This window comes from Patagioenas fasciata, chromosome 13, assembly GCF_037038585.1.
Source record: "Patagioenas fasciata isolate bPatFas1 chromosome 13, bPatFas1.hap1, whole genome shotgun sequence".
In the NCBI taxonomy this organism is placed as follows: Eukaryota; Metazoa; Chordata; class Aves; order Columbiformes; family Columbidae; genus Patagioenas; species Patagioenas fasciata.
Window position 1 is genome coordinate 18,121,008 of NC_092532.1, and position 15,461 is coordinate 18,136,468.

At 36.1% G+C, this 15,461-nt stretch overlaps 1 long non-coding RNA gene across 2 annotated transcripts in view; it reads right to left on the reverse strand.

The window, feature by feature from the left end:
* Window positions 1–15,461, reverse strand: part of LOC139829058 (uncharacterized) — a 147,126-nt gene that overhangs the window by 57,943 nt on the left and 73,722 nt on the right. For both annotated transcript variants that reach the window (XR_011741278.1, XR_011741277.1), the window contains exons 6-7: window positions 10,965–11,018; window positions 2,874–2,985 (exon numbers count right to left, since the gene is read on the reverse strand). This is a non-coding gene — a long non-coding RNA (uncharacterized lncRNA). The remainder of the gene's footprint in view (window positions 1–2,873; window positions 2,986–10,964; window positions 11,019–15,461) is intronic.

Consider the following 15,461-nt stretch of genomic DNA (forward strand, 5'->3'; position numbering starts at 1 on the left):
GGATATGCAATAGCGCAGCTACAAAACAGGGCAGGTAAACCATGTACCTAGCACTGGTACCACTGTTATTTGAATTAGAAAACAATAATGTAAATAAAGTAATATTAGTATGCAGGCTTCCAGGGAGAACTTTCTCTCTACAGAGCTTGATGTCTATTAGCCTTCAGCCAAAATAAAGGTCATCAGACAGTAGATCCTTTCTTTTCTTCCCTTAGCAGAGAATGTAATCCAGTTTGACGCTTTCAGACTGGGGAATTATTCTTTTTTAGTTGGGAACTGTAACTAAAACACTGTTGTGGTAGAAACAATGCTGGGGTTTCATTTTTACTTATTTAAAAAAAGAACAGGCATTTTTAAATGGTTTTGGGTGGCATGATTTAATGGGAGTTTTGTGGACAGGGTGTGCAATTATTAGATTAGCATCTTAGTCTTTCATTCAAAATTCAGCAGTTCTCTAGGTACTTTTGATACTGTCATGTCAGGGTAAACATGGTCTTAATATGTTTGCTGTGTACAGGTGCATGCACTCCTAATAAGCCCTGACACGTGTAAATACGCTGACACTCCCTCTGCGCTGGCATTCCTGCAAACATACCACATACCTGCAAACAAACCAAAAATAAACAAACCAAAACAAAACTGGGGAATTACTTCAACAATATTTTAAAGCTTCATTTTTAGGCAACACAGATAAAAGATACCCAACTTAAATCAGGCAGTCTGTAAATTAATAAGATTCCTTCTTCAGGAATTTTAGAGGAATTTGGCAAAGATAACTGACATTTGGTCCATTACTACTTAAAACGCAATTTGATGTGATAATATTTGACAGTTCTTTAAACCTTCTTTCTAGAAAAAACAAATTCTAACTTCAAATCACATCTTAGGTTAAATTTCAATTTGAATAATTCCCTGATTATAATTACAATTTTTTTATTTTATACTGATGAAATCTTCAATCTGCACAATTCCTAGTTCTGTAATTCACCCCACCAAGGAACCCAAATAACAACTTTTTATATCCTTGCAAATAACCAAGACAGTACAAACAAGATTCTTTGCATAAACTGTTGCAAACATACCAAGAGTATGTACAAATAAAATCCATAAATAATATTAACTAAATAAAATACAGAATGTCTCAATCTGCCGCAGGAATACTTGAAAGCAGAAAAGAGGTTACTTAGTGAAAGTATTGTCTTCATTTAAAAAGTATTCACACCAGTCTAATCAAAGTTTGGCTTATGCATCCCCCTTTTCCTTTTCCAGCTGTCAAGTTCTGGTCTGAACACCACATTTGTTGACTTCTTCTGCCAAAGGCTTGTTTAGTTTATGGATTCACAACTGGACAGAAGGAAAAAGGGAGGCCTGAGACAGGCCAAAAGATAGACAAGAGCAGAGTTGAATAAAGCCAGATCAGGTGAAAAGGAAATGAGATCTGGAAAAAATCAAAAGGCAGGAGGCCTAGGGAAGGACAAGAGCACATATGGGAGAGGATTTGCAGATTGAAGTATATAATAATGGAGAATGGCAGCTAAGAGACAATGAAACCAGCAAACAGATGGAAGGAAAAAGGACAAGGAAAGAGAAATAAAGTTCAAAAGTGCCAGAAATAGAGCAGAAGCTCTTTAACAGAGAATCAGACAGGGGGAAAGAAAGAAACAGAATGGAAAATAAAAGATTTTACTATCAAAAAAGCCCCTACATTAAACTCTTTTTTATACAGAGTTCCTTATCAGAATCTATATTTCTGGTTTTTTCCAAGAAAGTCCAATATTTGGAACAGTGTCAAGGCAAAGGTAGAGCTCATTAGAAAAAAAGAGTGTAAGTGAACCTTCTGTATACTTTTAATGCTAATAGTAATAATATCTATTTTAATTAGTCCTACAAGTACTAGCCGGATCCTTCGGAGTTGTCCTCTCCACTTCTCTGTATATAAACAGAAAGAATTCCATAAGGCAAATAAACACCTCTTGCCATCTGCTGAGAAGCAAGCACTAAGAGTCTTTACGAGTTCATTTTAATGAAAAACTTTTCAGAGATGCATGTGTAACATGATCCATCAGTGCTTCAGTTTCACAGCACTTATTGAGATAGATGCATACAAAATGTGGTAGATTCTCTGCTTCCCAAGAACGACATATGAATTACTGAATACTCTTTAGAAATGCATTTTAATTTCTATAAAACTTATTTAAAAAACAACAACAACAACAAAAACACACAACAAACAACTCGGCAGTTAGTACCGACCACTGTATATGTATATTGGTATAAAATCTCACAGATTTTGAAAACTTACAGACTTCAGGAGGGGTTTTGTTTGCTTTTGTTTGTTGGGTTTTTTTTGGTTTTGGTTTTTTTTGGGGGGAGGGGTTCTTTCATTTTTATTGTATGGTTTTTGGTTGGTTGGTTGCTGTTTTTTGTTTTGTTTTTACATAAATATATATAGGAAGATATATTTAAAACACACAGATTAAACTGTATGGGTTATTCCATTTTTTCACTCTTATTACTACCAAGAAATTACCTGTTTAGGTGGCTAAAGCATCTAAATGACCTGTGGAAAATATTACTGCCTGTTTGCATTGGAAGACAACTTTATTCTCAGATTTCTTGCCATTGACTAAAGGACAACGGGATAATCTCTGGAAACAAATGCAGGTTAATAATGATTGTATTGATAATTCAATTTCTTGTTGAATATAAGGTACACCAAGGGCCTTTATCCTGCCAACAAGAACAAAACAAAGTATGTTTTCTCATGCCAAGCTTTAGCTCATAAAAATTCGCAAAGCTTGTTATACCTGGCAAAATCAGAATAGCATAGATAGTCTAAAGGTTTATTCCCAGAGAAATCACTTCAGCTTTACCTGCCTCAGGGATCCAAAGGTCCTGTTCCATATCATAGGGAATGCTGATGCACAGCTCTAGTACCTCTGTATCCATGACAGGAAAAGCGGGATAACCCTTCCTTCGCCTTTCCTGAAAGCAACAAATTTCTTGTAAGACTTTATTTCCATTGGAGAAGAAAAATGGTCTACAGCAGTGTAAGTTCATCTGTGAAGGGGCTTATACACGTACAGCCATACCATGCACATTCATTGTAATAATCATGTCACTTACTGTGTTACCAGTTTACAATTTCTGAGTACTCTGGGCATGAGGCATCTATTAGTGGAGAGACAAGCACCTCTTAGAAATAGAAATAGCCAAGAATATTTCAGAAAGAAATAAAAGGATGAGTATTCAGGCAGTTTTATACCTGCTTGATAAATCACATTAATTTCTTAAATAAAAATCGCCATTGAACACTTGCCATACCAGTCAGTCTCTGTCTTTATTTGCATTCTTTGTTGGTTTTGGGGGGGTTGTGGGTTTGGGGTATTTTTTTAATGGATATTTTGTTTAAAATAAAGACCCAGGTCAGTCTTGATGTAATTTTTCTAGCTAGTCAAGTTACGAACCCCTGAAAAAAGGTGTTTTTAATGGAAAGGCTGACAACCCCTTAAGTGTAGTGCTGTGAATGAGGGCACCTTGATCAGAGTTGGAGAAAATGTTCAACGTGATATAAGCTACTGAACTAAGTTGTAAAATGACAAGGACTGAGTGAACAGTTTTTAATACAGATAATATTGTTCATGTAGTCTATAAATATAGAATTAAATGTTGACCTCTGTCTCCCATGTCAAAAGTCAAAGTCAGTGTCAGCACATATTGTTTTTATTTGTTTCAAGAGAAAAATAGATCAACAACATTAACCTCACAATGAACAGAGAATTGAATGAATTAAAAAGCAGTACCCCATAAATCCCTTTCCTTTTATTGGCACAGTGATAAAAATGCCTAGGGCTTAGAGGAAAAGGGTAGTTTCAGACACTAGTCTGAGATGCTCTGTGTACACAGAGCTGTACATCACATGCTAAAACAGAGGAACAGATATATTAAGATTCGTACAGTCTCATATAATACACGGTATCCATCAAATTGCATCATAGCATCCCGCAAAACATGGCATGTCAGATATCCCTAAGCAAGTAGGTTATCACAGGATTATTTTAAAGCAACAGTAGCTTTCCAACTACATTTGAAAAACACATTTCACAAAACAGATTAAATATTCAAAAAAGAGACTTTATTCAATACTGTTTATACTTGCAGTATACCAATAATTTAAGACACCACCTGGAACAAACTCCATTGTGTTTAGAGAGTTACCAGCTTCATTGGTTGGGTAGCTCTTTAAATTGTTGGCTCGCTGGGATACGACTGAGAGATATGACATTTTTCTCCTGTTTAAAAAGTCATTTTTTCCAAAACACCTCATAATAATAAAGGGCCCTATTTCACAATGCCATAGTAAATTTGACAGTTAACTAAAATGAGCAGTTTCAATTGCAAATTCAGTTTAATTGCAATTTTTAGTGCTGTGTAATTGAACTGAAAATGTCCTAAAAAAATTAACACAGTCAAAACTGGGACAGAAACAAAAGCATTTTCACATTGGTTTAGAGATTTCTAATAATTTCCTAGAGAAACTGACAAAAAGTTACATTTCAAAATGAATCAGTTTAACAAAAGAAAGGGAATACTATAGTCTGAAAAATTCAGCTGTTGGTTTTTGTTTACATTTACTTCTCCTCCTGCAGCTCGTAGGGTATACACAGATTCTTTTGGTTTAATGCTCCAATGATTATCTGCTGGCAATGTTGCATCATGTGAAAAACATTTTACAGCATTTGCACTGTGTACTAAACACACAAAAGCAACTAATTACAACATTTGTCAAATCTGGAGCGTGTTCTGCGATAGCTTACTGGAACCAAACACTGGTTTCCCTCTTGAAATGGGGTGACTGACTTCAAGTTTCACCAGTACAGTGAAGGCTTGGAGTGAAATCTTGACTCATACATACTGCTGAAGGCTGGTATGCTGAAGCTAATCTATATTTCCGTGAGAAAAGCCTTCTCAGGCTGAACACTCACAGGGTTTGAAAGAATTTTACAGCTGGCTATAAAGAGCAACTTTTCTGCTCCACATGTATTCATGCAGCTTCTGGGCAGAACCAGTCATGGTGCTTTTCATAGCTGGATGATCAGAAGGCTTCTCTATAACTTCTAGTAAACAAGCTAAGACATATATTTTATTATACTAAAGGATTATTGGTGTGTAGGGCAATACTGAATGGCTGTATAAAGCAAGTCACTTAAGGTCTTGCTAAGCTTGTAAACTTAGTCATAGCTTCATATGGACAAATAATGTTGAAACAGGGCAGGTACTTTCCAAGACACATGGCTGATAAAATTAACTTCAACCTTGGTTTTAAAGCGTCTGCTTTTGATTTGAGGAATATTGCCTACCGCACAAACAAGCAAACAAACACGAAAAAGGATGCTGAGTTCATTTCAAGGGCCTAAAAAATAAAAATAATAAATAAGTTTCCTCTCTGTATGATTTTTGGTTCAAAATGTGTTGCTTATCTCGTTAACTCAGCTTGCATATTGGTAACATTATAATATCCTAAGTTTAAAGTTAAGTTGCTGCAACAGTCAGGTAACAGATGCATCCACTCTACCGTGAGGATAACATGCGAGTTTATGATATGTGGTGGTTCTCCACTGAGAACCAAAAATAAGGTTCTGCATTATAACTCATGCCCAGGTGTGCAGCCAGCAGGCTGGGAGCACAGGCAGCTGCCAGGCTGCACCACAGACTACTGGGATGGATACTGGTAGAAATGAAGCTTTACAGAAAGAGAATGGAGAAGAGTTCCAGAACTGGAGCGACTGGGTCTTCAGGAGCATCCCTGGAGAGGACACTGACCAGGGCCCTGAGGCGAGAGCTCGGCAGAGACGTAAACATGTGAGGGATGTCACAACCTCCTCTTTGGTCTCATTTCATCAGCACCGTCCTTTAACTTGTACGTTAAAAGAGCCTTTTGATGCATGCTGTTCTTAGATGTTAAAGAGCAATAAGTTCACCCATTAAAATTGTCAAATTTCCCATGTATCTATAAAAATGATCACATTTATTAAATGGGAAACCATATTGCTTAACATAATTCTAACACTAACAAGACATAGAACACGGACAACTTAAAACATTAAAGAAGATTCCAGCGTATGAACAGGAAATACAAAAATGATTGACAGTGACTGTTGATACTAACTGATTAAAACAAAGTTTATTTGTAAATATCAGTATCCCAACTCATAATTATTTACAATTTAAGAAATTCAGCAATCAGTCCTGCGATATGAATTTCCTGTTTATTGTTTTCTCCCAGAATTTGAAAGCTTTCTTATGTTTGTTGCACAGTTCAGAAAATTCTTTCTCCAAACATCACCCAAGAAGTTTGGCATGAAATGCGGTGTGATATACTGCACTGATATATCACCTGCGATGAATTAATCAGCTCAAGTGCATATGGCATATAGATTACAAATGGCATACCTCTATGTTAGGCATGTATATGATTTTCAACAACATTTCTTATTCAGTTTTGAAATACGTAGATACCTATTCAAAAGTGCAGCATTAAACTCACATAGCCTTTTTTCTAACAAATCTTCAGCGTTAGGCAACAGCACCCTAGATTTATCCAAAATTAAAGATATGTTCAGTTTATACAATGATCTGCTTAAATGCAATGAATTCATAAAAAGAAACACAGCTAATGTATTTACTGTTATTTATTGCTGTTATTATTTTGATAATAGTGAAATGCAGATAAGTTTTCAGCTAGGTGAAATTTTAGCATGAACTCCAAAAACTTCACATATGTTTAGTATACTGATTCCAGTTATGGAGAAGCAAATTAGCAGATGAGCATTGTAATAACTATTAGCTAAAATTCACCGATACAAGCTAGCATCGTCTTCCACTTCCAGAGCTGAAGAAAATATTCATAAGCTTTTACTTCTTGTAATGGAGAATTCACTGTTAACTAGGATTCAGATCCCATGTGTTCAGCCTCTCTACAGACATGAACTCTCTTTCATGGATTCTACCAAAAAGCTTTCACTGGTAACAAAAAAATAATACGAATACACCTTGGTAAAATGCATTCAGTCAGTAGGATCTAAAGGCAGTGAACCCCACAACACCAGCTGCAGAAAAAAACAATCAGAAGTACAGCTTACCTTCATTTCTTGAAGCCTTAGTAATCTGAGAGAAAATACTATTTTCTATTAAAATATAAAATATGTAATTATTGATTCTTCTTGTGTACTTTATACATCTTACCACACCTTTCAAAATATATATATTTTTAAGCTTTCAATTAAAATAATAGCTGTATGATCACAGGGTAAGGTAGCCCAATTTAAAATCTTGTAAGGCCATTAAGAACTTCCTACTAGAAAAACAGAAGTTAACAGAAGAAATTATACACCACATTTTCACATCTGGGCTTGCAGAAATAGCTTTTGCAACTCCCATGCTTCTCTCTGTAAATGTGCTGTTATTGTCAGTCTTTTGATCTATTTGAAGAGAAATAAGGACAACCACAGAGCTACATATGTCACTCAAAAACACAAACATGCTCAGTAATATCACGGAAAAGTAAATAAGAGCACAGACTTGCTAATAAAGGAAGGAGAGGGACTCGTTAGATCCTACAGTGAAAGCAAACCACAGAACAATCCAATTCCGAATTCATCCTTCTCATTCACCCTGTAGCACATTTGTGGGATCTAGTTAACTAGAAATCGCCTAGGGGAAAAGAAAGGGAATCTAGAGTAATAAAAAAGTGACAAAATGAATAAAGTACTCACAACTACTATTGCTTTGCTGACACTGGAGAACAGAAGAGGATGGGGTTTTGTCACAGTTCTGATACCCCCCAAATGTTGCTGCTACGGTATTTCTGCCCTTTCAGTGTGATGTGGAAAAAAAATTATTTATATACACTACTTAGTGCATGGACAAGCTAAAGATTTTTATTTTATTTTTTTACCCATTTACGGTTGCGAATTAATTAAATGACATGAGGCTGAAGCCAATGACAACTGCTAATCTGTAAGCAACAACAAGCAAGGAAAAGCTGATAGGAGTACAGCTGTTTTATTTTAATTGAGGAATGATTTTATGTTGGAAGCACTCAATATTCACAGCAAATTAAAAATAATGAAGTGAATTGATACCAATGATATTTTTTTTACCTACTATCCCTTTGTAAATCTATTTCTTCACACAAATTGACATGTCTAATTGATACATACGCTATTACTCCTCATTAGTAGGCTGAATAAAATAATTCTTGATTAAATTTATTGCAATTTACAATCCAGCATAATGTTTGCAAGCTATAAAAGTCAATCAACAGGAAACAGAAAAAAAACAGATGACATTATTACTTCTTATATATACATGATAACTTCATGTGTTCCATGGAACCTTCCTGTGCATTTTGTTTCTCCTCAGGAGCGAAGGTTTATCTCCAAGAGGTCACTTAATTTTTTACATGGCCATACATATATTTCAGTATATACATTCTTCTGAGTCTTTTTGATAAATTTCACCTCTAATAAGCAAATTATTTGCGTATTTAGCAATATGTTAGAAGTTGTCTGGAAGAGTTTGTCTTCTACTAACACTCAAACAGAAGAGCTGATGATTTACTTTGTCTGAATTAGGATGTTTGATTTATATTGTTTTATCACCATGTGAAAAAAGTTCAAGCAAGTAGCAAAAATTCAGAATTTCAATGGAGCAAAGAAAGTCAATAGCAAATTTGACAAGCAAAATATATATTCTGTAATGCAAAATTTTCAGCCAAAAAGAAAATTGAATCGATGATATGTCAGTCTGTTCTTTATAATTTTAATTTATTTCACACCTTGCCCTGGCCTCCACTATTTTGTAGAAATTCTCTGGTATTAAGAAACTAGCAGAGCAGCTATTATGTTACTCTCTTCTCTAATGGCAAGGAAAGTATGTTATGACCAGAACATTTCTATGGCCTATTGCTCCTATTTCTCTGGAGAATGCTGGCAGCTGGCACAAGATTGCTGCCCTCACTTAAGCTGGGCTCCAGACTTGAGAAATAATTTACCCGAAAATGCAGTATTTATGCTATACCTAGTACAGACACAGAACAGCCATCCTACTTTTGCCATTTTAAGTTGATATAATTTCTTTCTGAGGAAAAGCTTCTGATGCCCTGGTTGTGTTTGTGCCCTGATTGTAGCCTATGTCTCAACTTGTCCATACAAGTTGGAAGAAACTGCTAAAAAAATCAGATATTACTGCATAGGGACACATAAAATTAAATACTATATTGGGAATGTTTTCTATTCATACTATATATGATATTCTTTGTAAGACATTAAATAAAATCTTATTTAAAAAAAAATTCTGGTTCAAATATAAGTTCGATTTATAGAACTGATGGGGCAGTTGCTATCTAAAATTTAAAAATACATAAGTTTGCACAAGTAAAAGAATTTAAGATAGGGATCTTAAAGGTGTAACCTGACAGTACCCATTGAAAAATAATCTGGTTTTTATTCTACAGATATTACAGATTCACAATTACATTTTTATACAACATAATTAGATTAATTAACTTTATATTGTTACATAAGAATTTTGATCAAATCTTTATAAAAGGCAATATATTGCAGTTCTGAAAATCACTGACATTTTAAACTTGATTGTTACATTTCAAAAGTAAGAGGAGGACTTACAAACCCCCCCAGCTGTTTCAGGATTCATTTCCTATTTGATAAGTGTTATTCAGCACAGTAAACAACCTATCTGCCAGCAGTAAAAAATCAAAGAGCTCTACGCCAACTGAATAGCATCTTTTAAATAACACCAGAAAATGGCCCAAAAAGGAGCTCTTAGAAGCAGGCACAGGTTTTCCAGTGTTCCTGGGGGAATGTGCTGTCACCAAGAACTGCACAGTGCTCCACATCCCAGATTACCTTTAAGGGTGACCAGAAGTATTTCCAACTACTACGCTATCCACAACAGAGTAAAAATAATCAGGAACTATGGCAACCATTAAGCCTTATTTAAACTGAATTCTAAAATATATGTCCTCCATGTTGCATCTAACTTCTGTGGTCAAAGGTAACTAATTAATTAAATCTTTCCAGACTATTTCTCTGGACACTATTTGAAAATAATATGCATATCCAGTTCATTTCTTCAGATTCAGGGTGATATCTAGATCTAAGCACACCCAGAGAGTGTAAAGGCCACCGAAAGCTCTGCAGTGGGTGATCACCATCCCAGTACCAGCAGAAGCGATGGCCAAAGGCAGCGCCCGCTGCCCACAGAACCAGAGCTGTCGGGGCTGGTCCTGGCCCCGGCCATGGGGAAGGAACCAGCACCGGGCTGTGGGTAGAGCTGGTTTGCAGGGAAGAGCCAGGACTGATGTGTGGGAAATGTCTCAACCCGGTGCTGTGTCCCTGGGACGGCTCCTAGGATGGGCCAGTGCTCTAGCTCATGTTCCAGACGCTGTCTCAGAGCCACAAAGCAGACTTTTATATTTCAACACACATTATCTCATCATCTCTTTTAATCTAGAAATACCATACTAAGAAAAACCTAATGGAGAAGATTATGATCAGCCTTAGATATACCATTTTCATTCAGCTCTAACAAACTCAATAGGAAGAATATTTTATAAATGAACACAACAAATTGAAATTCAATAGCCTAGTTAATACAAGCATATTGAAATAAAATTATACATATATATATACACACACACATGCATGTTTGTGTGTGTGTGTGCAGTGAGGGAGAACCTACTGTCTTCACGTATGTACTGTTTCTATTAAAAAGTTTGGGTAAGTAAGGAATGCAAGATCACAAGTCTTTAAGGACATTCTGCTCAGGATGCTTTTAGCTGCAAACATCAAACCAAAACAATACATTTATAACAAATTTGTAATTTTAAAATCTCAGTAACATTTGAAATGAGTAAAATAAAATAAAAAATGTTAACTCACCTTATTATATTCACCATCAGAGAAGACAAAGACAAAGGTATTATCCAGTTGAGTCTATACCAAAAAGAAACACACATTAATATCCGCGATTTGATACCCATTCCAAACACACGAAGTAATAAATTTGGTGACAAAGCTGTCAAAATATGTTCCACAAATACATTGGCAAGAGATCTGGACATACTAAAGAAATTCAGTGAAACAAAATAGGTGCCAAATGGGGATGTTTGACAGAGTGTTCAAAAATACATTTAGACCAAAGCAGGAACACATCCAACAGAGAGATTCTCTACATAAATTATCATGAAACTATTAGAAATAATTGGCCTGTGATTTCAAAATATTACATATATTTTAATGTTATCGAAGAACTGTGTTGTGAACCATGTGTGATTTCTTGGCGATTTAATTTTTGGCCACACAACAGCATTTCTAAATGCAACTGAAAATACTATATCACATACTGCAAGTCAATCTGTAGTCTTTGAAAACGAATTGAGCTTCCAAATGCTTTGAAATGCTGCTAGGGGAAATACTATAAAAGTCTGGATACTCTGCAAGGCTGCGCAGCCCTTGCAGGGGCTCTGCCGAACAGATGAGTCCTCACAAGGCTGAAAAGAGCCCAGATAAGAAGGATATCATGAGTATAGGGGTGTTTGTGGTCACAGCACCCCAAACAACCCATCAGTGTAGTCTTTGGTCTCTGCAGCAGGATAGGTACTGGAGGCCATAAGTGTTCTGTGAGTCTAATAGGAGCAGATAATTTATATACAATGCTGTATTACGTGGGCTCTTTTTTTTTAATAAAATAAAGACAGCTAAATGTTTCCAGATACTTCCTTGAGTGCAGATACCCACTGCAGAGCGGCAGCTCCCTGCTCTGTACTTCAGCTGGATGCGTTGGTGAATGAAGACGAAGATCTCAGGTGCTGCCCTGCATAGCTGCCTATTCATATCCTTCACATGCATGAAATTCAAATTTCTATTGTTTAGTGGTTCTCAATAAATATATTCTTAGATAAAATCAGAGCAAGTCAAAGTAGACTACTCAGAAAGAAGACAAAAAGAGGCCAGGCTGCACATAACCATAACAGACCCTTCAGTGTCAAACCATTTCCTTTCATTCAGTCAATACAAAAGCAAGCAGTACTGCATATTAGTTACTCTTACCAGGGATAAAGTACCAGTGTAAAAGAGCAGCATTAGCAGCGGGATGCCTGGGCAGCTTACTTCAGCCTAGATTTGTGCACCAGCTAAATACCTATCTCTTGAGAATGCTCTGAAATTTGGATTGCCTGCTCAGATCAAGCTGAAAGCTTAAGGCTGAGAGCATCTGGGATTAAAAGCTGACCCACCTGAAGTGTATGGAAACACATTCATTGCCTTCACTAGGGTCTATTATAATCTACAAAGGTTTCAATAGTGCATTGATCTGGCCCGCCCATTAGGGCATTGAGCCAAGTAGATAAATATTTGTCATATGTTTGTTCTCAAAAATTTGTTGTTGATTGTTATAGAAACATTTTTATATCCATATCATGAAATTCCCCTATTATAATCTTAAATCAAAGAAACACACCCTGAACTTGAGGCAGTACAAGGTAAGATTTGTGATTGTCCTTAACTCCTGGCAAGCTCATTCCTTACACTTGAAATGAGCCTCTGAGAAAGGCCTCTCCTGCACAGACAAGCTTTTTCCTAGCACAGAAAGATCAATTTTCCTGAACAACCAAAAAGAAAAAGTTGCAGAGATATAACTTAAATAGCCCATAACTCCATTTATTCAACTGCCATGAGAACTCTCCAGAAAAGCCTCACCTAGTGCATGCTATTACTTCTCCTTATTCATTCTGACATCCTCAAGGGCTGCCTCTAGCTCCCTACATCCCTCCCCAGTGATGTCCTGGGCTCCCGTGCTCCCCCCACAGCTGTGGCACATTTGGGAGCAGGGCAAGGAAAGGCCCCAACTTCTGCTGGAGGAGAGAGTGGCAAGGGTTTTGTGGTTGCTTTTAGTTCTGGGCAAAACATTCCAGTATTGAACAGAAACTTAAAAATATATGCCAGCATAGATAAGTTTTTATTTTACTTACTATTGTAAGCTCCATTCTGTCAAAGGATCACGTTTTTTACCTTTGAGCTATACCTTTTGGAATTGTTTAGAGACCTTTAAGGTAGGTACTCTTTGCTGGACAAATGAATTTACTAAAAAAAATTACTATCAGCAATGGAGACCGAGTTAACCAAACGGGCATTTTTTCTTCTGTGTGAGCACTTTAAATTTAACATCCTGTTAAGCAGTATTAATTTTTAAGTTGCCATAAAATCAAATAATTGTATTTATTAATTTGTTTTAATTACCAGGCACAGATAAGCATATGTCCTACTCAGCTTGGGAAAATCTGAATGCACACCTGCTCCGACAAACAGTCTTTAAAATGAGACGTGAGGAAAATATTTGAATTACATTTCCCTGTTCCAACATACCATTTTTAAAAAGCACTTTCAGCACTGAACTAGGCCTTTACAGTTAAGGCATTTTACAAGATGATACTGAGCTATGTTTCCTGTCTATGAAGAAGGCACCAGCATATAAAATGGTAGTGAATTTGCATTACCTCCAATCCATCATTCTTTGAGTGCGCAGGAAAAACTGTGAGACCTGCTGCAACAAAGCACAGCCTTGTGTTGACAGATTCTTATTTAAGTGACTGTGAATACAACAATTCCACAAATAATTTGTCAAGTGTGTGGCTGAACTAGCTCTGAACCCTGATAAATACCAACTCTCCTCGCTGCTACAAAGGCATGATGTTCTGTGTGCGGGCAGTGAGTAACAAGCACCAGGATTTAACAATCGATGCTACTATATTTCTCTTTTCTTTGTGGTTAAAAAAACCTTGAAGGGTGGCTCTTTCAGCAGTGTTAAGTACTAGTGCTGGCTATGCCTAGCAAATCTAAGTAACACACTGCATGCAGGCTGAGGTGGAAGGGAACGGCACGCTGCATCCATTTTTAGCTGCATTTAAAACATATGGTTTATGTTCTCTGGTGAAAAACAGTCTTTACTGTATAGTTAGCAGACTCTTGTTTAATACAGGCTATTATTAAACGGACCTCTTTCAACTTATGATAATGGGACATCTAGTTTGCTGCATTTTGCATCCTAAGGCATATATTTGGGCTAGGGTAATTCAAGAGAACAGTTTCTTTTAGGAAAAATAACGCGAACTCCAGGGGAACACATGTACATATTAATAGGGGAAGAAAATGCTCCTTCCAGGTATTCAATTGAAATCAAGATTGCAGTTTTCTATCATGCACTGCATTCTAAAGGCATTATGGATGTGCGAGGAAAAAAAATCATTTTTAAAGAAATGTAAATCTAATCAGTCTTGAAGCTAGAAATATATACATAAATGTCTCTTGCAGACATAATTTAGTATGCATTATTAATTTATTTTTCATAAAGCTTTCCAGCTACAAAAAGGATAAGTGGAAATGTGCACCCATTTTGACGATAATGCTCATTTGTCAGGCAGGAGTGAACATATTAACAAATTTCCCCCTCCTGAAATCCCAACCTAAAGGATGTTCAGAATCTTTGCAGAAAGACCAGACAAGCCTATTGCAAACAAGATTATTCTAGACGTTTTAATAAAGTACCAACCTTTAATGGGACACGAACTTCAGCATGCTGTTTGCAAGGCAAAACTGTTACAAACTCTGGACAGCAGAAAATTATAATCATATCAGCCAATTATATTTATATTTTTGATGATAAAATACCAGTGCCTATAGAAATAATTGTGTGATACTATTAACTAGTCCCAATGTAAAATGCTGATTATTTATTGTTTATAAAGCAATTTCAAATAATGCAAAACTCATACGCTAGTGCCACCATGATTTTCCAGTCATTAACTTAACCAGAATTTGCATTTTGGGACTATAGCCAGTGACTTACATGCACTACTTAAGTCATTTTTCAAACACCCTGTCCCATCTTAATCTATTCATCATTAATCACATTTGGTCACTTTACATACAGAACACTATTCAGATGAAAGATAAAAGAAATACATTAATAAAATTAAAGCTAGAGTGAATACTTCAAAATATAAAGGTAGAGGAGGAATATGGTTATCAAAGCAATTTATACATTATGCCTATTAAAACAGACTTGTCTGAGCAAAAGTTCTGAGAGTTTTTGAGGGTTTTTTTCCCCTGTAACGGAGACAGTACTTAGAAAGCCACCTTTGTACTTTATACCTCCCGATCATCTTTAATTGTGTTTAGAAAGTAAAGAGAAGATACTCAAATCCTGTATGTGTTGCGAAACAGGAGAAGAATATATTGATAGTTGTTTACTTGTCAATAAAGCTGCCATTTTAGATCTGTGAGAAGTCTTAAACTTCTGGAACTGGCTTGTAATTACAGGCTCTTTTTATCGGAAAAGATCCCATGCTCTGACTCCTGCATCTGACCAACTTGTTCTAC